This window comes from Macrotis lagotis, chromosome 1 (genome assembly GCF_037893015.1).
Source record: "Macrotis lagotis isolate mMagLag1 chromosome 1, bilby.v1.9.chrom.fasta, whole genome shotgun sequence".
Classification (NCBI taxonomy): Eukaryota; Metazoa; Chordata; class Mammalia; order Peramelemorphia; family Peramelidae; genus Macrotis; species Macrotis lagotis.
This window is the reverse complement of record NC_133658.1, coordinates 754,882,798-754,905,108: the sequence shown is the minus strand read 5'-3', so window position 1 is coordinate 754,905,108 and position 22,311 is coordinate 754,882,798. Positions and strand designations below refer to the sequence as shown.

The following is a 22,311-nucleotide window of genomic DNA, read 5'->3' as shown; positions in this document are numbered from 1 at the left end:
CAGTCTCCTCTGGATACCATGTTGACAGATTTTATGACAATGCCAGTGGGTCAGAATATTGATAAATCTCTGGCCTAGTTTGAGTCTCACCAGACAGGAGGTTAAAAAGAGCAGATTCCACTTCCATTTGATTCATACCGAGTTGGTTTATTGCTGGTATAGGACTCTAAGGTAGAGAGAGACACTCTCTGCTATTTGGTTACTTCTATAAAATTAGGTCCTCACCAACCCCAAGTAAACTCCTCTGCTTCCTTTTCCCACTCTCCCAACTTCTCACCCTCTCTTTACTGCTGACTATACCAATAATACATTCTTTTCTTTAATTTATTTATCACTGTAAGATGCATCTCTAACTCTCCAGAGACCTGGTGGTTAGACAAAGAGAAGCACAGCCACTATAACAGCTGAATTCATTGAATTAATGAACAAAAGCATGGTTAAATCTCTTTAATTCAAGCACTCTCTTCTCACAATAGAGCCAAGTCAATGGGAGCTGAATTTGGATTCTCCAATGGGAACAACCCATTCATTCAACACTGTGAAAACTCAGCTTCTTATTTTTTTCTACCCAAGCAATGCCATTGCTTGAGTCCCTTGTGATTATTCAGTGGAAGGCTGGGGTTATCTGAAATACAGGTCCTCCACAGCTGCTAAAAGTCTCAGGCACCAGGTTGGTTTTTTTGGTAGGATTATAGTATTAATCAACTTGCATGAAATTAGACAATTTTGATTTCTACTATAGGTGAGATGACTTGCCTGAAATGCTCCTTACTCTCTGTTATCTCCTTCAAGTAAGATGGAATTAAAGCAGAGAATGACCTTCACCTAGTCCAGAACCAAGGATGTGCTGGTGAATGTTTAACAACCTGCTCTTCAAAAATAAGCCAATGGGCTGGCTCTAGCATATTCCTATGTCATATCTCATAACTCTGAACAGCAATTTACTTTGCATTCCTTTAATATACTTCTGGAATATTTTACTGATTCATTTTTGTGCCATCCCCTACTAGATTATAAACTCTAGAGTGAAAGGCAGTATCAGTATGTCTAATCTAAATTTCTAGTGCCTTGAACTATTTATCTACACATAATAGGTTATTATTCATAACTATTAATTGACTGATTAATTGAATATGAGAAAGGTCTGAGAGAATTATGAGAATGGGGTTTCCATGCTCCTCAATATAAAAATGTACCTCATTCTACCCATTTGCCAAGTTAAGCTACCATTTCCCTGCTGAGTCCTCTGTACTTTTCCTGATTGATTGGGTAGCCCCTGTGCACTCATCATTGTCTTATTAACCTCAAAATCTCTTTCTCCCCACTCCTTCCTGTTTGTCTTTCCTTGATGATGTGAAGAAAAACTAATCATAGCCCTCTTTAATTCTGAAGAGTATGGACATCCATTGGGTGTATGAGCACAAAAACCTATACACATATAACTAAGGAAGAATATGAAGTGCAAAGATTCCTGGATACCCTGAAGGAGGCCAGGGTAGTCATTAACTAATAATAATAATAATAATAATAATAATAATAATAATAATAATAATAAATAATATAACAAGAGCTGTCACATAAGCAATGATTTGGATTAGGAAAGAGCTGGAATGAGGAGTATTTTACTATTTGTTTATTTGGGAGCATGGCAGTCCTTCTTCCCAGAACTCTCTCAATTATTTCCCTAGTTTTAAATAATCAATCAGCAAATATTTATGAAGCACTTTTACTTTAATTTTTACAAAATATTTTACTAAAATGATGAAAGGAATATGTTTTCTCAGAGATACTTGGATAGATATATGAACTAATGCAGTGGTGTAAGAAGAACCAGGAGGACAGTTTACAAAATAACAACAATACTGTGCAAACAAAATACGTTGAAAAACTTTCGGCCTCTGATCAATGCAGTGATCCAGAGTACTCATAATGAAAAATGCTACCCACCTTCTGATAAGAAAAGTCATGGACTCAAAGAAAAGACAGACATATGTATTTTTTTGGACAAAGACATGACCAATGTGGAATTTTTTTTTCTTGATGGTGTAGGATAGGAGAGAGAAAAAAAGCAGATTTTGGTGATTTGAAAAAATTAATAAAAAACAGAAGCATTTGCCTACATCATCTCTTCCTCTTCTTTCTCCTAATAATGAAAGCTAGCATTTATATAACACCTAAGTTTTGAAAAGTTCTTTGTTATTTCATTTAATCATCACAATAGCCCTTAAGCTATTATTTTCTCCATTTTACAAATATGGAAACTGAGATGGAAAAGTTCAATGATTTACTCAAGATCATATAACCAGGAAGTGAACCAGACAGCATTTGAACTCCAATCTTCTTAACTCAAGGGACAGTATTATCCATCATGCCATCTACCCGTCTAATCTCACAACAATCCTGTGATATGGGTGGTATTGTTATCATCATTTTACGTATGGGAAAACTGAGGATCAGAGAATATAACTATCATTCAAAGTCATGCATCTGGGAAGTATCTCAGGCAGGATTCCAACCCATGCTTTTATGTCCATGTTATTTATTACATGATACTGACTTTTTTCAGAAAAACTTGAGAACCTCTGGTCTACTAAAATACATTTTCTCTTCTGCTTCCTTTTGTATAGCAAAAAAAAAAGGATGATGATGATGATAAATAATAACAAAAAATTACAAAGCTATAGTCTAGGTCTAAAAAGCCCATCGAAGTGCTCTTTTTTTGTCAGTTCTCCCCTGACAGATCCCATTATCACATGTCAGTCAATGAAAAGCTCTACCCTTCTTTTTTTTCCTGCTGGTACTTTCTGGGCTTCAGGAGCATGTATTCTGACTAGGTGAGAAAAGACTAGGAAAGCCTGTTGACAAGTTCTGACCTCTTCATAGATAGGGCTCTGATTTTCTTGAGGATACACCTTCTCCCTAGAGGTAGGTTTGCAAGTAAGCCATCATGAGAAATGGAGGTTGGAAACAGAAGAGTAGGGTGGGTAAATCACCCACAGATGACTGTTTAGGAAACTGATTATGGTAGATTGGAAAGATTTGGGGATTAAAAAGAAAGGGATGAGCTAGGCTCAGGAGAAGACTGAACTGGGGAGCAGCTGTGACTGGGAGCCTGTCCAGCCCTGCCCTTGCCTTCCTGCCATGATGCCTTCCTGCTGACAGTGACTGCCAAACATCTAGCTTCATTTGCAACTGGGCCCCAATTACCACCAATGTACCCAAGCCCCTGCCAGTGATTCAGTTAATGTGAGAGATTAAAGTTGTCTCTCTGGCTCCAGTCTCTCATTTCTTTCACTCTCTCTTGGTGACACAAGTATTCCCCATCTCTCTTCCAGGACCCCAGGACATTGGTGACTTTGCATCTCTTCCAGTGCCTGCTAGAAATAAGCCGTCCTTTCCCTTCCCATCCTGGCAAGTTGAACCTCAGAGGTCTAGTTCAGCCCTCAAACTCTCCAGCCTGCACTGAATGTGTGACTGTCAGAGAACCACTATGTTTAGATTGATTGAGAACAGAAAGCTTTAGGTTTGCAATAAGCATGAGTTAGTAGGCCATTTATTTATTTTTTTGTTCACTTGAGTCAATCCAAAATTCAAGGATACTGTGCTTTAGGAAAGGTTTTGGTATGGTTTTTATTTTTCAAATCTTGCCAGACTGAAGTGGCATTTCCCAAAGCTAGGTCAAGGATTGAGAGATTTTGGGCTCTCTAAATTCTTGTTCCTTGCCTTTGTGACTTATGTTACATGTCAGTAAAACGTAAATTCCTTGAAGGCAGGTAAGATTTCATTTTTCATTTTGCATCTCTGGGACCAGAATAATGACAGTATATAATAGATGCTTAATAACTTAATAAATATTTGTTGAATTGAAATAAATGTTGGTCTACTACTCCACATCTTACATTTCTCATCAATAAATCAAGATTTTCTACCTACCACTTTGGGAGTACACAACATAGGTTGTGGGATCCTATCTATGCCTTCACATATATACATATAGATAGATAGATATACACATGTATATATATATATATATGTATATATATAGTCATATACTTGATAGAATGTAAGCTACTTGAGACCAGAGACTTTTTCACTTTGTCTTTGAATCTTCAAAACCTCACATGGTGTCTCACACAAGGAAGGTACTTTAATAGTTATTGCCTGATGAATGATTTAAAAGCAGAGAAAACCTTTCAACTTATTGACTCTTGGAGATCAGTATACATCCATCTTACAGAGCCACTATGGAGTTCTGTGGTAACCTGATACTTCTACCAGACTTAGATCATGGTATCTGTGTTCACAGTGAGATGCAAAAATTCTGTCCTTTTAGATCTGCAAATGATCACTTTCCCTCCTACCATCCTCCTATGTCACAGTCCACTAGAGAATTTGGGTCTTCTCAAAATAAGTGTGGGCCACAGGGAGTTATTGCATTAAAAATATGTACATTTAGGAAAAGTAACATTGAGAAATGCTTTTCATTGTGCTTCTTCTTCATTTCTGACCCTAGGTAGTTGACTACTTTGTCTACCTCTTTTCTCAGATCTGCTACATATCTCCCTAGGTATGACTCTGATCAAAGTCATAACATGAATACCTGAGGGACTGTTGAAAGCTCTCTCATACCATTTACCATCACAGACTGTGAATCCATCAAATGAAAGAACACCTTGAGCTTCACCATCCATCCTTAATTCAAGTCTCCAAATGTCTTGATTTTTTTTCTTTAAGAGAATTCCTTGATTCTTTGCTGGTGTAGACACTGCCTTCAAAATGTTGATGCTAGAACCCATGCTTTGGAAGATAATTGAAACTATCTGGCTTCTAACTGAACTGAACTGTAAACCCTCCATTGGATTTCCCTTTCCCTATCAAGCTGTTCTATAGTTTAGATGCTGTGCACACTCAGAAGCAGGGAAATATGCCGATACTTGGTTGGCTTCTGAATGCAAAAAAAGGTGAAAGAAAAAAAGGAAACTAAAGAATGATGACTCAGTCAGAAGTTTTTTCTAAATTGCTAAAGATTGCAAACCCCCAGCCCAAGCCATTTTTCTCAGGGTGAGGGGAGCAAAGGCAGTAAAGGAGAAAAATCAAAATTAGATTAATATCTACTTTGGGATAGGCCCCCCTTTTCATCATGGGCTGTGGCTGCTCTCTTCTGCAGCCTATCTGCATGTTAAAAGCTGAAGGATGAAGTAGGCCAACTATTGACAACCAAGCTCGGATTATAGGTTACTTAGATCCTGGAAGATGGAATCAATTAGAACAGAGTTTTCAGCTGACCAGGTGAATTATCTTTTGAATGATTTTTTCTTTTCCTTCTAGTATCCAAAATATTCTAAATACAGTTAAAATGGGGGCTACTCAATGACTGAAAAGCAGAACCACCCCCTAGGGCAAATGAGAGATGGCCGGGAAAGGCAAAAGAGAAATCCCAGAGACAAAAACTTGGAACAAAATGAAAATAGTCTCTCAGCATTTTCATCTGAGTACTTACTGATGCTTCACAGATATTTTCAAATAAGACCTGTCAGCCCTTTGTGAGGTCTTATGGGACCTATTTTTAAAGAAGCATGTGGAAAGACCCTGAAGAATAGTCACACTTCAGCATAGCTAGGGCCAGATTTGGTATTGCTTTTAGAAGAAAATTAAAAGTTTAGCCTCCTAGAAGATAGGACCAATAGATAATGGGTCTTCTTTCTCCCTTCTTTCTCCCTGCTGGGCCATGATATTGGGCAATTGCCTTTGTGATGGAGTCCCAGCAACCTCCTTTTGTTAAAGTCAGAGTTTATTCCCTTTGAATGAAGAAAGAATAGGTTTAAAAAATCAAAATTCAAAGAGAGAGAGGGAAGGAGAGGGAGAGAAAGAGAGACAGACAGTCAGACAGAGAGACACAGAGACATACATACACACACACACACACACACACAGAGAAAGAGAGAGAGAGAGAGAGAGAGAGAGAGATTTACTTTATTGATAAAACCATAGGGATTCAGAATTTTCTGACTTTTTCAAACACTTCCAAGGCAAACAAAACAAATAATACACAACCACTCCTCCAAGGAACACCATTTCTGCACATTTTATTTGCAGAGACCAAGAGCTCCAACAGAGGAGTAGTGAGTCACCTATGCCTTTAAAACAAAGAATAAACCCGCCATTGGAATCCCCCTGGGTAGCAAAGTTTTTCTAGAATCTATTCATGGCTTTCTCTTTACTCTCATCAAGCTGCATATTTGCCTGAGAGCAATTTCCTGCTAACCATAACTCAGCCTTAGAAAATGCCCCCAATGCTTTCTTTTCAGTCCAGAGTTTCTATTTAGTTTTAAGTAACACCATGTCACCTGAGCAAAGACATGAAATGATAGACTGAAGAGAGGTGACCCCTCCCCCACCTTCCTTAGTATGTAATACATGGTGGGGTATAGAGGGAGAATTTGGGGGGGTGAAAGTGGGAAATTTGTTCATTCCTTTCATTTTTATGAAACACTTCCCTTATGCTCAACATAATTATTGTACTTTTTGCTCTTTCCCATTTGCTCTTAAAAAACTTCATTCCCCCATTTTTCTTAATGCATTAAAATTAATAACTCATAACAGTGACCTAATTTGTCTTTAGTTCTGTAAGCATGAGCTTTCTTTTTCTTTTTTCCCCCCTTCCAAATCCTGAGAAACTCTTGACATGTTACTGTGGTTACAGGAACAGCTCAAAAAGTTCATGAATGAAGGCCATTGTAGCTCCTCCAAAGACATCTCCTCTGCTCACCCTTGCCATATTTGGACCTACCACTCAAGACCTGCCAGACAGTTGACTCCGCCATTCAGACTTTGAGGCTGGCTGCTCTCCCAAATTTCCTGCTTGTGCCTGTCACTACATTGTCTGACCTAGAGGATGGATTTAGGAAGACAGGGTTGTTGGGTTTTTTTAATTTATCTGTTCAGCTCTCCAGAATTATTGTCAGGACCCTTTCCCTTACTTCTCCATAATTTCTTCAGCCGTAAATGTTTTTTCCCCTAAGACATCTCTATCTTTCAAATGCTTTCCCCTTCCCTTTTTTTTTTCCTTAGGTTTTTGCAAGGCAAAGGGGTTAAGTGGCTTGCCCAAGACCACATAGCTAGGTAATTATTAATTGTCTGCGACCGAAATTGAACTCAGGTACTCCTGACTCCAGGGCCAGTGGATAGAGCTATCCACTGTGCCACCTAGTCACTCCTCTTTCCCCTTCCCTTAACATAATTCTCTTATCATCCCCATTATGATTGCTAAGGAATTTCAGCCTTGAATAAGGAATATAATGACATGAAGTGCATGTCTTGGAAACTCATTGATGGAGCGCTAAATGTGAAGTCATGGAACGGATTCAAATCAAATTCTTAGGATCTTGAACAAATCACTTTCCTCATCTTTAAAACAAGGCTGTTGGTCTACATTACATGAACTTACATCTTAAAACCTGGAATCTTATAATTCTCTAACCCTCCATTTGTGATACAGGATAAGAAGTTGTTTTGTAACAAGGTTATTTCGGCATTTTAACAACTGAGCCTCCTTCATGATGTTCCAGATGGAGCCATTTGGTAGCAAGTTCCTTTCATTCTGGAAAGTGTTATTCTGGAAATTCATGGTTATTGATATAGCACCATCCTACCAAGTGGTTCAAATCTGCAGATAAGCATATGTCTACTCTCGTCCCATAACTGTTGACAGTCAACAACTTCCAGAGGGAGGCGTGTGTGTCTGTGTGTGTGTGTGTGTGTGTGTGTGTGTGTTAGATGTGTTTGTGCTGATGGATGCCAGTGCAAAGATTTGATTTCTAAAGCCACTTGAAGAAGGAAATTGATCATTACCCACAATAGAAAACAAGCAAGGAAGGAAAATAACAAGAATGTTTCAAGAAGACTCTGTATTGATTTTAAAATCTCATCTGACAAGAAAATGATTTGAATCCATTTCCACTTTGTGGCTAAGGTCTGGTGCTTCTTCCATACAATTTCTTGGAGCAGAATTCATCAAGGATCTCCCAGGATGGCACTTTAAACCTGACATGCAAATAGTTTCTCACTTATTTGACTCAGCAAAGCAACCACAGGCTGGGCAAAGCGTATAACTTGTGCCTGGTGGTCCTTGGGGGAAGACACCTAGGCTGACAAGTCAAGAGCCTTATTTCTAAATTTACCTTAAAGTCACAAATTTGTAAAGAGCATAATTATTCTTGCAAGGAAAAGACAACCAACAATCCTGTCTTTACAGAAAGAAAGCTGCCCAGGCAAAATGCAAACAAGTTGAATACATTCAGTCCTTCTCTCTCTCTCTCTCTCTCTCTCTCTCTCTCTCTCTCTCTCTCTCTCACACACACACACACACACACACACACACACACACACACACACACACACAATTCCCTTGCTTATAGACATCTCTATTCATTCCTGTGTTGGGCAAGGGCACTGTATATCTGTCATGTGTTCACTCTCTTTAAATGTAAAAATCCGAATGAAGGGCAAAAGGTCTGTGCATTTAATTTACTTGTAAGTGAATAGTTAAATATCTCTTATAAGCTTTTAAAAAAAACAACCTATGAATTTATAATTGCTAGAAATTTCACCTCCTGGCCATGCTTATTCTTCTATGGAGTTATTAAAACCCACACAATATGGTCTAATAATTTATTAATAGTCAACATAAATAGATAACAGCTCACAAAGGCGTAATAGTTATTGCATGTTAAATAATAACGAGAAATTATTTAGGAGGAACTTTGTTGCAGGGGACAAGGGAAGTGTTTACAGGGGAGAAGTGACATTATTGCTAAGATGGAGATCACTGCTGTGGGGGTTAGACAATTTTCACCAGAAAAGTCATTAGTTCAATTTACCCTCCTTGTATGGGGCCATTGTTTCTACCTTGAGAAGAGATTACCCTCCCCCAACTTGTTTGACAGTGAAGGGCATCCAAGTTAATGAGAAGAGAGCAACTTTTTTTTTTTCTTAAAGGAATTAGGTGCAGACATTAGGGCAGTTTGGTGTTCTCTATTAAGAATCAGCACTTCTCCTTCATTTGACCTTGAGTTGGAGACTCAAAACCCTCACAATTTATCCATAGATAATAAGATCAAAGATCTAGGGGAGAAAGTGAATAAAGTAGAATATTACTGAAAAGGGGATAGGTTGTTAAGAACTATAAATGCCAAACAGACGAATTTATATTTTTATCCTGAGGTCAACCAAGTAGTTAATGGTAGAATGGCTCCCTTGACCCCTCTCAGCATCTTTACCCCAGCCTAACCCTCAATTCTTACTTTTTTCTAAAAAGTAGTTAGTCATAGCTCCACAGAAATATCCTCTCTAGGGATTATTTTTCTGTTCTTTCCATATGTTCTATAAAATTTCCAAATTAATAAAACATGATTATTAAGGATGTCACTAGAGTCCATGAATGAGCAAGGTACACATTAAGAAGACTACCTATGATTAATTTAGCACAGCCCCATTACCAGCGAATGGTTCTTCCAGGAATATCTCTTGCTGTTACAAGAAGATATGCTATATTTATCTAGGACATGAACCCCACAGTTGATATCAACTGAAACCATTTTGATTGTAAACTAAACATCATTGACTGACAGAACAAAACATAATATTCTCTGGCTTAGATCAGGTATAGGGAGAGAATGTGATCTATGTACTAGTATTATAGATACATAGATGTGTATGTGTATTTTTACCTAATAAATAGATGTATATATAAGTGTGTTTTGTTATTGCTCAATTGTGAGCAACTTGCTCACACAACTGGTAAGGGTATTTAAGCTATTAAAGCTTAAAACTAGATCAAAACTTCTGAGATACTGTTTATTCTCTCTCTCTCTCTCTCTCTCACACACACACACACACACACAAACATATACTGAAGGGGGGTGGTATTTTAAAATTTCAATCCATTATTTTACTCAGGGGCCTGAGGCCAAAAGAGTGACTTGCCCAAAGTCACATAGCAAGTTGGTAATACAACTAAGACAGTTACTTGGTTCTGCCAAATTCTAACTAAGTGTTATCTCCATTATGCTTATTAATTAATAAGTGATGTCAAAGATTCTTTGTGCATCCAGAATAAGAATAAATTGAATCTCAGAAGGAAGAGAAAAGCAAAATAATCCTGGCATAGTAAAGAAAGCCAATCCATGGAGGAGGATGGTGTCTATGGTTTCACTGACAACCTAGGACTTCACTGATAACCTGTGTAACTTTTATTTCAGGAATATACCTGTAAGCAAGGGTGTAGTGAGGAAGGAGAAGATGGTTGGGTACTGTTAATTTCAAGTTGCTGCCTCTACAGAGCAAGAAACCCACCCCATTCAGAGCTGGGTAGCAGCATCATTCATCTCCCTCAAACACAAATGGGTTGCTCAACCTTTAAAAGCTTAATTGGTTTTTCTTTGTTGTTCTCCATCTCTACACCCCTAATAATAATTCACTGTTCAACTTAGTCCATGGAGAATTGTAGTGTGATAAATGATTGCTTGAAAGGTGGAGAGGCTCACCCCATTCCCATTGGAGCAAAGATTAGGAATCCCGAGTCCACAGAGGTAGATGGTGTTCCATGGTGAAGAGTCACCTTCACATGATTCCAACTTCTGGCAATAGTTTAATCTTTACTACTTCTTGGAAATGGGTTCTTTGGCAGAGATATGACATCTCTCAGATCTATAAAATGACCTATAATGGGTCAAAGGAAAATAGGATTCTGGAACTGGAATAGCAAACCTGAGGGTTACAAGAGTTCATTTTTCTCCATCCCTTATAACAGGGCTATTTTGGTGCAAATTTTCCCTCATCCAGACCAGATGGTATGTTATCTCTCAGCATATTATTGATTCAGTGTTTCTATGTTACAAGAAACTAAGATTACATGAATCTTATTGACTTGAAAGAAATAAATCTTCCCTGCCAAGTTATTGTCCTCATGTCCCTCAAAGATGTATCTTCATCTTCAGGGTCATTCTTGACATCCTAAAAAAGACATGTGGGTCATGTTATGGGCTTGAAAAAGTTATTACAAGGAAACTCAGTCAAAGAAAATCAGAACATAATACTAAGAGTTCCTGTCCTATAATTTTTTTTTCATTTCTCTTCCCTGTGATATTTCAGATTTGAAACTTTTCCCAGAGTGGACCTCTAGGGATGGACAAGCACTCTCTCAGTCTCTTGAAAAGCCCATTTACTAGCCCCCTCTCCTGGGGCAAGTACCAATCATGGCAGACAGAGCAAAGTGCTCAGGGCATTTCTACAAATAGGCATGCCAAACATGGAATGCCACATGTGATCCAAGACAATATATCTCCATCAAAAGCTTTATAACTCATTCACCATTAAGGAAGGGTTTTCCTTCCTTTTCTTGAACACACACACACACACACACACACACACACACACACACACACACCCCACAATAGTTTTTTTTTTTAATTTTTATTTCAGCAGGGTTCCAGATAATAAAAAGATTTATAATTAAGCCAGTAGATTTACTTTTGCTATGCTGCCCTGGATTATGAAAAAGTATAATTATATGCAATTAAAAAATGAACAGTATTTCTTACCCGAGTGAAGCTTTAAAAGTCATTATGAATCCATTAGCTCAGCAGACCTTACAAATGGCCTTCAGTACTCTGGACTTGGTTTAAATTTACAACAGAAGCAGCTAACTTTCTCTCTCTCTCTCTCTCTCTCTCTCTCTCTCTCTCTCTCTCTCTCTCTCTCTCTCTCTCTCTCTCTCTCTCCCCCAGCTCTCTGCTATGCTAAGAGAAAGTTGATGGAGTGGCATAGATATTAAGGTATGAACCCTTTATTGGACTCCCTATCTAAACTTTGGCCACAGTAGCACTGAATTTTCTTCTTTTCTATTTTTTTGGTTGGGAATTTCCAAAATGTTCCTGTAATTTTCTAACTCTTTTTCTTTCCCTTTAATTTGTCTAGACTGTCATTTTTACTGCTTTGATTAGCTGATGTTCAGCTAATGACTCCAATATCCATGAACCTGAAGAGGATGAAGTCACTCAGGTCTCTTCCTGAGTTCATGTCAAAAGGGACTACTTATTCCTGAGTTATGGATCACAGCCAAACCAAACACAACATCAGACACAAGGGCTTCCAGGAATACACAGAATAAAATGAAATCAAGGATGGCAACAATCAAGTGAAAAGTGGATGGTGAAGGCAATATTTCAATGAGATAGATGGTCAATTTGGATGATTCTGTATCCTTATATACTCTCATGCCTTTTGCTTTGGTTTTAATTATATTGATAATTAAGGTGAAGAGAGAGTCAGATTTGTTTTCGCCTTAGTCATCAAAGGCATTACATAACCCAATATCTTGTTTGGTTTTTAGGCCAAAGCAATTAAGTATTTCTTTTCTTTTAAGAAATTCAGAATATAGAATATTTTATCTACATCAAAATCTTTTTGGGGAGATGTCATGGACCCCTTCAGCAGTCTAGTAAATATATGAACCCTTTTTCAGAATTATGTTTTAAAATGCATAAAATAAGATATAGATATATATATATGTATATATATATATATATATATATATATAGAGAGAGAGAGAGAGAGAGAGAGAGAGAATTGTAAGGCGAATCAATTATATTGAAATAACCTTCTAAACTAAAAACAAACAAATCCAAAATCACTAAGTCCTAAAGCTGCATTTTCATTTTAAGGGTGACAACTTAAGAAAGAATATAGATGTCTTACAATAGGTTTGAAGAAACTATTATGAGAAACATGCCTAATTTTGCTTGATTGTCTAGATTATAACCTTGATCTCTTTGACTTGTCTATATGTTCAAGGGGTGACACTATAACCTGGAAAAGGGACAATAAGTGGTTTGGGAATAGAAGAGTGGATGTTGGTAATGGTTAACCCAAAGACTGGAGATTTGGGTGAATACTCCTCTTTGTTCCTGCTCACAGGTCTCTAGCACAGGTTTGAACACCAAACAGGACGAATAAAGGAAAAGATACAAGCCCTGCCCAGCTTCTGGCAGCATCCCCAGAATGGGCTGCATAGAAGTAGATCGCCCTGGTACCAAGTGATGTATTATCATAGAAAGCTTGCCATCAGTTAAGTGGTTGACAACCCAGATAGTACATGAGACAAATACAATCAATTGCACTAAGTTAGTAAATTCCTCTTGGCTTTCCTGGTGTCTTTTACCATCAAGAAGTTAAAAGTTACTTAAAAGAATTAAAATACTCTAACAGAAGGGTGTTAAATTAAAATAGAAATAGTTAGCTGCAAGCTACATATTGACTTAGAAAACCACAAGTTAATATTATTTATCTTGTATTAGATTTTTTATTTTAGTTTATTAAACATTTCCCAATTTTTAAAATGTTAATGGAGTGGAAGGATAGAGGAGAATGTGGCCTTTGGACCACAAGTTTGACACCTGCACTTTTGAATAGGTCAAATTAGTATGACCCACTATTTTTTTCTGGATATTGCCTTATAACTATTTATACTCATTGTGATACTTTGTGTCAAAGTAGATAGAGGGCTAGCCTTGGAAACAAACAGAAGTACATTCAAATCCAAGCTCTGATACATCTGGGCCATGTGAACTTGGGCAAGTCAATCTCATGGGACCCTAGGCAGCCATGTCAAACTATTAGTTTCAGAGAAGGTGCTGACCCAAATAGATAGAAGTAGTTTTGCTACACAGGCAAATTTCTATGAAATCCTAGGTCTGGACCCTATCTTATCATTTGGACACCATATCAGGCACTAAATTTGGTTTTATCAGGCTGACACAGGGTTGTTAAATAAGCACAATTCTTCCTAGACCTTGAATCACTCTATTGTATAGTGGGACCAGCTGCCTTTAATTAGGGACCAAGTGATCAGATGAATGCTATAACTTACTCCTCCCTACCCCAAAGCCAAAGCAGGTCAACCTATTCAAGGAACTTTCTGTTCCTACTTTCCTTCTTAGGAAGCCAGTCCCTTGGCTACTGGAATTTTTAAGTACTCTTTGAGATAGGTATTACCAGTCACCTGTTTCTACTCAAGAAACCTTCAAATATGTAGGTAAGGACTACACTGGCAAGGCCATGCATTAATCATGGAAACAGCATGAAGTATACAATTGCTTTCTTTTTTTTTTAAATGAAATCTTTTAGTGAAGAGAAATCACAGAGAACTTAATGCACCTCCTCTGTCTCCTCACTCTATTTGTACTGAAACTTCAGTAGAAGAGACACTGTAGGATGGGGTTCTTCCCTTAAGTGGCATGGTCTTCATCCCTCACATATTCTTCCCCCTCAAGATTATGTCATCCATCCTTCTCTCTCTCTCTCTCTCTCTCTCTCTCCCTTTCTAAATATCTGGGTTACAAAGTCATTCATAAATCTCTCCACCCCCTAGATATACACCTTTCCCAAAATGTGTCAGTTATTAAGCTTGGCTCATTAACATTCTGGCAGTAAAGAGCAGCAGGAGCTCTGATTTGTCATATTAAGAAGGCTATATCACTGTAGAGAGGCACATTAAAAGATTTTATTTTTCCACTACTCATGTTCCTCCAACTCTCACCCTTTGGAAGATGAGACTTAGTAGATGAAGTCCTGGTCCTCTTACGTTACCGTATTAGACCTGCTGATAAATGTCTCCTTTAGTTCTGAGACTCTGTACCGATGCTTTTAAGCTGCATAATTGTGTCCTTTCAATTTTCTGTCAATTGACCAGTGGCTTTTAGAGATACCTTTGTGCTTTGGTCATTCTGTGAAAAAAACAACCACATTGCTCTTCCTGTTTGTTTCTCTAATGTTTACATGATATAAATAATGGGGTAGACAGTCAGTCAGACAATAAATATTACTTAAGTACCTATGTGTTAAAATTTTATCTTGTTCTGGGATCCTGCCTCCCCAGCCCAGGTTAGTACAGTAAGTTTCTAAGTAGACAGTATAAATTTATCATAGCAAGAAGTAAGATTGCAAAGGGGAACCTGCAAATCATGTATACCATCCCAAAAATGAAAGGAAGACAATTTGCAAAATTAACCACATCCAAGCAATTTACTAAATCAGGGGAAGTCACCTAGGCTTTACAGTCAATTCCTTTAATACAATGATGTATAAATCTAATAAGTTCTGCTACAGGACCAGCAAAACACTTAATAATTCTGATAACTTTGAGATGACATGACTATATTAACTTTAAAGTTTTGCTGACAACTTTGAGAGGATTTGGATTTATCAAATGAACTAACCATAAGGTGGCATAGAAAGAGTTAGATTGCTTCCTCAAAAAAACCCCTATAAAATGAGATCTCAGGCTTCCTGAACACTGTTCCATCTTCATCTTGGTCCATGTTGCCATGTGCTCCCAACTCTAATACATGTTATATATTAATGATTCCCCTTCTCTGATGGGATTGCTTTTCTATCTTTGTAACTCTTCCCCCCTTTTCATGCTGTTTGTCTCCATATTTTCTGTGCCTTTTTAATGTGTGATTGAGTCACACTTGCTACTGCCATCATCATCTTTTACCCAAAGAACCAGGCATACTGTCCCATTTCATCATTTTAAAGTTAATTAGCAATCCAATGTACTTAAGGCCAAGTACTACATTAAATTCTGGGGATACTAAGAAAGACAAAAGAATTTCTACAATAAGGAGCTCACAAACCAATGGGAGAGACAACTTGCAAGCAACTAGATGCAAACTATATTCAGGATGAATGGAAAATAATCATCAGAGGGAAGGCACCAGAATTAAGGGGGAACAGAAAAAAAGCTTCCTGTTAGAAGGAAGAATTTTAAGTGAGACTTGAAGGAAGCCAGGGCTAGAGATTAGAAAAGAGAGAATTTCTTTTCTATGGGGGACACAGCCAGTGAAACTGAGTGAAGTTAGAGGAGACAGTGTTTTGTTTCAGAAACAACAAGGAAGTCAAGATCAACTGAACACAGGGAGGTTTGGGATGGATAAATAGAAATTTGATTCCATGGGAGATAAGACAATCTAATGAAATAGTATAGAGGGAGAAGAAAAGAACATCCAGATGGAGTTCTGTGGAAGACCTACAGTCAATTGGTGTGATCTAGATGAAGATCCAAGAAAGGAGACTGAGAATACTCAGACAGGTAGAAAACCAGAAGAGAAGAGCAGTGTTATGAAAACCTAGGGAGAAGATAATATGAAGAAGAGGGTGATCTACAGTATCAAAGGCTATAGAAAAGTCAATAAAAATGACATTGAGAAAAGGCCATTTGATTTGGAAATTAAGAGATTGCTAAGAGATACTTCAGAAAAACCTTGAAAGACTTCTATGAACTGAAGCAAGGTGATGAACAGAACCAAAAGAATATTGTACACGATCACAGCAATATTGTACAATGATCACTTATGAATGATAGCTCTTTTCAGCAATATAATGATGCAAAACAATGTATGGATCCTCAACTAGAGACTGAATGCAGATTGAAACATACCTTTTCAACTTCTTTATTTTTTCTTTTTGATCTATTTCTTTTTTTACAACTTTGACTAAAATGGAAATGTTTTATATGATTACACATACATAGTCTATATCAAATTGCTTACTATTTTAGAAAGAGGAGAAGAGGGGAGGAAAAATTTGGAACTCAAAATTTTGTAAAAATGAATGCTAAAAATTATCTTCATATATAATTGAAAAAATAAAATACTATAAAAAGAGATTGCTAATAACTTTGGAGAGAACAGTTTCATTTGAATGATTAAGCCAGAGGCCCGAATGTAAGAATTAAGGAGAGAATGAGGAAGAAAGAAGTGTTGGCACCTATTGAAGAAAGCCTTTAGCCAGAAAAGGAAAGAAAGACAAGGATTAACAGGTTAAGGAGGCACTAGATGGATGAAATGAAGGTTTTGTGAAAATAGGCAGACATCACCTTGTTTTGGGTCTGTAGGGAGGTAGGGAGTAGGCAAGGAGAGATTAAAGATGAGAGAGAGAGAGAGAGAGAGAGAGAGAGAGAGAGAGAGAGAGAGAGAGAGAGAGAGAGAGATAAAGGAGTTAGTCTAAGAATAAAATATGGAATGGAACCATTTTTCAGTGTAGAGGAGTTGGCTTGGCTAGGAGGAGAAGTACCTCTTCCTGAGAGACAGATAAAGGAGGAAATAGTGGAAAGTGGCATCTGGCTGTTGTAAAATGAAAGAGGGGGAGAAGAGGGAATCTCTCAGTGAATAACTTTGATTTTTTCAGTAAAATATGAGGCAAGATTCTCAACTGAGAGAAATAGGGTAGAGGAGTCATGAGAGATTTGAGGAGGGATGAAAATGTTTGATAAAATTTTCAGGTGCCTTCTTCCCTGAAATTACCTTTCATTGACTTTATATACATTTTGGATTTGCTGTTTCCCCTGACAGAATGTAGGCTCCTTGAGGACAAGGATGTTTTTTCTTTTTTTCTTTTTCTTTTTCATTTTTATTATCTCCAAAGCCCCAGAACAATCCTTGACACATAGGATTGCTTAATAATTGATGGTACCTGACAAAGGACCACACTCAGATTTGCCCCCTAGGAGCTAAGAAGCACATTTCCACAGATGTTGTAGCTCAAAAAATAAAGTAGTTCAACAAAAGAGAAGCAGCCGACTAAAACAATTAAACAGTAACGTATTAATTTCAATTACAGTCCAGTCAGAATGTTAATTGCAAAAGACACCAAAGAATAGTTAAGTGGCTGGATTTTAAGCTGGAAGGTCTCTTAGAGAAATGTAGTCCAAATTCCTCACTTTATGTTTGAGGAAACTCAGGCTTTGAGTTGAAGTGACTTGTTCAACATCCCACCAGGAGCTGGTAGCAGAGTAAGAATTAGAACCTGGGTTTCCTGACTTTTAACCTCATCATCTCTTTGGTTTTACATCTTCTTCTTTCACAGGTTAGCTTTGGAGAGAGAAGAGTGTTGTTAAGAGAAATGGGGCACCATAGGGTGACAATGAGTTCACTGGGGGGGGGGGGGGTTGGGATCCATATCTTCTTCACTTTTGCAGAAGAAAGTGGGATTCACCCTCAGGCCCCAGGGCAGTTTGGCAGCAAAGTTAAAGGAAAGCACCAAGCTTCCTAGCTCACTAAGCTACTAGAATTAGACTGCAACATGATTTAATAGCTTGTCTATTGAGATTTAGGCAAGGTGGTCCAACTGGGGCTTCCCCACTCTCTACTTCTATCCCATGGGTGTTTCTGAAATGAACCAATCCAGAAAAGGCCCCATAACTCCTCTCAGATGGAACTGGAGTTCCTGAGTGAGAGAATTGAATTCCCTCCCTCCATTGCTCCTGGGGCTGCTAATTCATAGTTGCATTAGCTTTCATTTGGAAAACAGCATGGGGGACTGTCAGATATTGGCTCTGACCAAATTTAATCTTCAGGCTTTGCTCTGCCCTCTATCCACTTGCCTTTTATTTGAGACTATAATGAAGAGATTTATCTGATTGGTTTGCCTGAGTCCTAGCTGGGATGGAAAGCTCCAGCCTTGTCTCTTGTTTCCACCTCTCTGCTGTCCACTCCAATCAGGAACCCAGCCTCTTCCAACTCTCTCAGTTCTAAAACAAATTAAATCTCGCTGACAGACTCTATCTGCCTCTAGTTCTCCATTACGTTTCGCTTTTGGTTTGCTTTGGCAATGACAAACCTGCTTTGACACGTTTGCAGCTTCTCAGGCCCACATTATCTACTCCCCCTCTCCCAGTCTCTTTGCCGTCCAGTGTGATTTTCGTAATGACAAAACCATTTTGTGCCTCCTCAGGCATGTAAGTCTCTACAGTCTTCCAGGTTTTGGTGAGCTGCAAATCAGTGAGATACAACAAAAAAGTGAAGGACCAGGGAAAAAGTGAAGGGGAAGGCAAAAGAAATCTGAAAGATCCAACTAGGTAGTAGGCATTAGTAGGGACTAGTAGGGACCTGGGACTAATTTATGAAATTTCCTTCTCTGACTCTCTCCTAGATGGAAGAGACTTTCATTTTAGGTTTTGTATCCCAACCTAGTCAGCCCTCAATAATGCTAATTGTAGTGGCTGCTCACAGCTCCTAATTTTGAAAGCCCTCCCTCTTCCTCTCCTTCTAGGCTCCCTTTCCCTTCTTCTCCCATCTTTCCCTCTCCTTTCCTCCTTCCTCCTTTTCTCCCTCAAGCAAATTGGAGAGTTGCTTGGGGTGTTCGGTTGTGTTTTAATCTCTCTTGCAATTTAGCAAACCTTTAGATGTGTTTCCTCAGGCAATGGGGATAGAGTTCTCAGGTTTCCTAAAGTACCTCCAGGAGAAACTCACTAATCTGCCTCTCCAGAAACAGCCTCATTGTAGACCAAACAGCTGTTTCCTTCCACACCACCAGCTCTAACTTCAGCATCCCCCCCACCCCAATAGTTGCAAGAGTAGGAATTAGAGTGGGGAAAAAAAGATCCCTGACATGTCATGAGCATGATGATGGTGAGAATAACAGCAATCTCATTGGTGATATTGAATTATGTATTCTATGGCAGCCGCTGTATTCCATGGCACCTGGAATTGCATAATTGGAATTAATAGTGATAATCACATTTAATAGGGCTTCAGAGTTTACCAAGCTTTTGCAATAGTCTTAAGATGTAGGTAATGCAAATAATAGCTCTCCCCCCACCCCACACATACCTTTTACATATAAGAAAACTAAGGTTCAGAGAAGTGTCCTTGCCAAGTCACACCAAGAGTGAGAAGGTTGAAACTTGAACTTCAGCTGGACATTAAGATCACTTCCTTGACCTTTTCATGATACCACTATTTCTCTGTATAAGATTCTACAAACTATATACTTTAGAGCTAGAGGGAGATCCAAAGATGGTCTAAGAGCTAGAGGGAGATCCAAAGATGGTCTAAGAGGACTGCATGAATTAATAAGGGGCAACACAGAGAAGGAAGAACTACTCTGTCTCCTACTTTGCTTCTGTTTTTCTCTTTCAAAGAATATGATCATCAGACTGAGAAAAGGATGAACAACAACAAATGGTTAAAAGGGAATTGTAACTCAGACATAAGTAAGGAGATGTTAAGGAAGCAGCTGGTTGCCCTCAATTAATTCAAGTCATTAGGACCAGATGACCTACATACACCCAAAGGTTCAGAAAAAGCTACTGAATGTGATTAATTAGCCTCTGTCTTGATTTAAAAAATTGTGGAGAATAGGAGTGCTTCATGAATGAAGATGGATAAATATGATTATGATTTTCCAAAAGGACAGGAAGGTGCAGTCTTCAAACTAAATAGTAATGAACTTGAATTCAATTTCAGACAAATCTAAAACAAAGGCAAAGTTTATGAGTGCTTAGAAAGGGAAACATTAATCACCAAGAGCCAACCTGCATTTATCAATAGCTAGTCATGTTAGACTTAGGGTTACTAAATTAATGAATCTGAGAATAACTTAGTCATAGCAAATCTAGATTTCAGCAAGTAATTTTGAGCATTTCTTAATATTAAAAAAAAAGGTGCCTTAAATGATTCTTGGTTATCTACTTGGTCTTTCTATGAAGAAATGGAAAAATGTGATCTGAATGATAATACAATTACGTGAATTCAGTCATAGTTGATGGACCCAAAGAGGGGTGATAATGAATCAGTGACAATGTGGCTGGAAATTTCCAATGAAGTTCCACAGAACTTTTTAGCTTTGTCTTAATTTTGTTGAAAATGATGATCATTTACTTGGAAAAAGGCATAAATGGCATGCTTAGAAAATAAAGTTAACAAATCAAAGACTTTCAAAGTTGAGAAGGAACTCAGAGGTTATCAAATCCAACTCCACTTTGATCAGAAATGATCCCTATGACATGATTAAAAAACAGCCATCTAGGTTTTCTTTGAAGATCTACCATGAGATAGAATTCACTAAAATCTAAGGATGATATGAATCTAGAAGAAATAACTTTGTTGAATTATAGAATTGGGACTGAAAAACATCTCAGGAGATTAGAATAGTTCTCAAACTTTTTGATCTCTGGGCCTCTATACACTTAAAAATTCAGTGGATAGGATGCTGGAACTAGATAGAGTCAGAAAACATCATCTTCCTGAGTACAAATTTGACCTTAGCCACTTAATAGCTGTATGACCCTGGTCAAGTCACTTAAGTCTTCCTCAGATTCCTCATCTGTAAAATGACTTTGAGAAGAAGCATCTATGCCAAGAAAATCCTAAATGGCGTCACAGAATCAGACATGACTAGAAACAAATGAAACATAACAATGAGAGAGCTTTTGTTTATAGGGATTATAACTATTGCTACTTATATATTAGAAATTAAAACTGATCAATTTTTAAAATTAGTTATGTATTAATTCATTTAAAAACAGCTTTTATTAGAAATTTTATTAGAAATTAAAACTGATCAATTTTTAAAATTAGTTATGTATTAATTCATTTTAAAACAGCTTTTATTAGAAATTTTATTAGAAATTAAAACTGATCAATTTTTAAAATTAGTTATGTATTAATTCATTTAAAAAAGCTTTTATTAGAAATTTTATTAGAAATTAAAACTGATCAATTTTAAAAAATAATTATGTATTAATTCATTTAAAAACAGTTTTTAAAAAACCCATTACTTGCTAGTATAAATAATGCATTTCAATGAAAAATAACACTATTTTCCAAAAACAAAAATAATTTAATGAGAAGAATGACATGGTTCTCCATAATTGCAAATCTCTTTAATGTCTAGCTTAATGGAGGACAGTTGGATTTACATATCTGCCTCTGCATCCAATCTGTTGTGATATGTTGTTTTGGTTGAAGTACATAAAGAAAATCTGGTCTCACACAGATATGTAGATGAAAAAGGGAGGAGTATTTTAATAGACAAATGCCTTAGTATTATTGTGAAAATAGTTTTAACATTATTGACCCCCTCCCCTCCAAGTCTCAGGGAACCCCAGGGAGTTACAGACTATATTTGAGAACTGCTAATTAGAAAAATGAGTTGAATCTATTAAGATAAAATTGTTAGTCATAAATATAGAGACCCATATTTTTGAGTTTTTAAAATTGACTACACAAGTATGGAGAAAATATTGTATCATGTGAGGACAAAACAAAACTAGGGATGTTGGGGTATGGAAAGTTCAAAATCAGTATGAGTTAAGTTACTATGATGGGACAATAAAATTAAAATTCAAATAGATCTTCTCATGGAGGTATGGTATTCAAAAGGAAGGAGGCAAACAGTTTTATTTGTTTAGAGAACATCTGGAAAATTAAGTTTGCTGATAATCTAATAATAATAATAATAATAATAATA

General features: G+C 37.3%; 1 protein-coding gene and 1 long non-coding RNA gene across 4 annotated transcripts in view; both read right to left on the bottom strand.

Annotated features, from left to right (window-relative positions):
* KIRREL3 (kirre like nephrin family adhesion molecule 3) overlaps positions 1-22,311 on the bottom strand; it is a 726,770-nt gene that overhangs the window by 631,470 nt on the left and 72,989 nt on the right. The window lies entirely within an intron of this gene.
* Positions 11,407-21,402, bottom strand: LOC141508071 (uncharacterized). Its single transcript, XR_012474336.1, has 2 exons — positions 17,780-21,402; positions 11,407-14,783 (listed from the first exon to the last, which is right to left on the bottom strand). It is a non-coding gene; the product is annotated as an uncharacterized LOC141508071 (long non-coding RNA).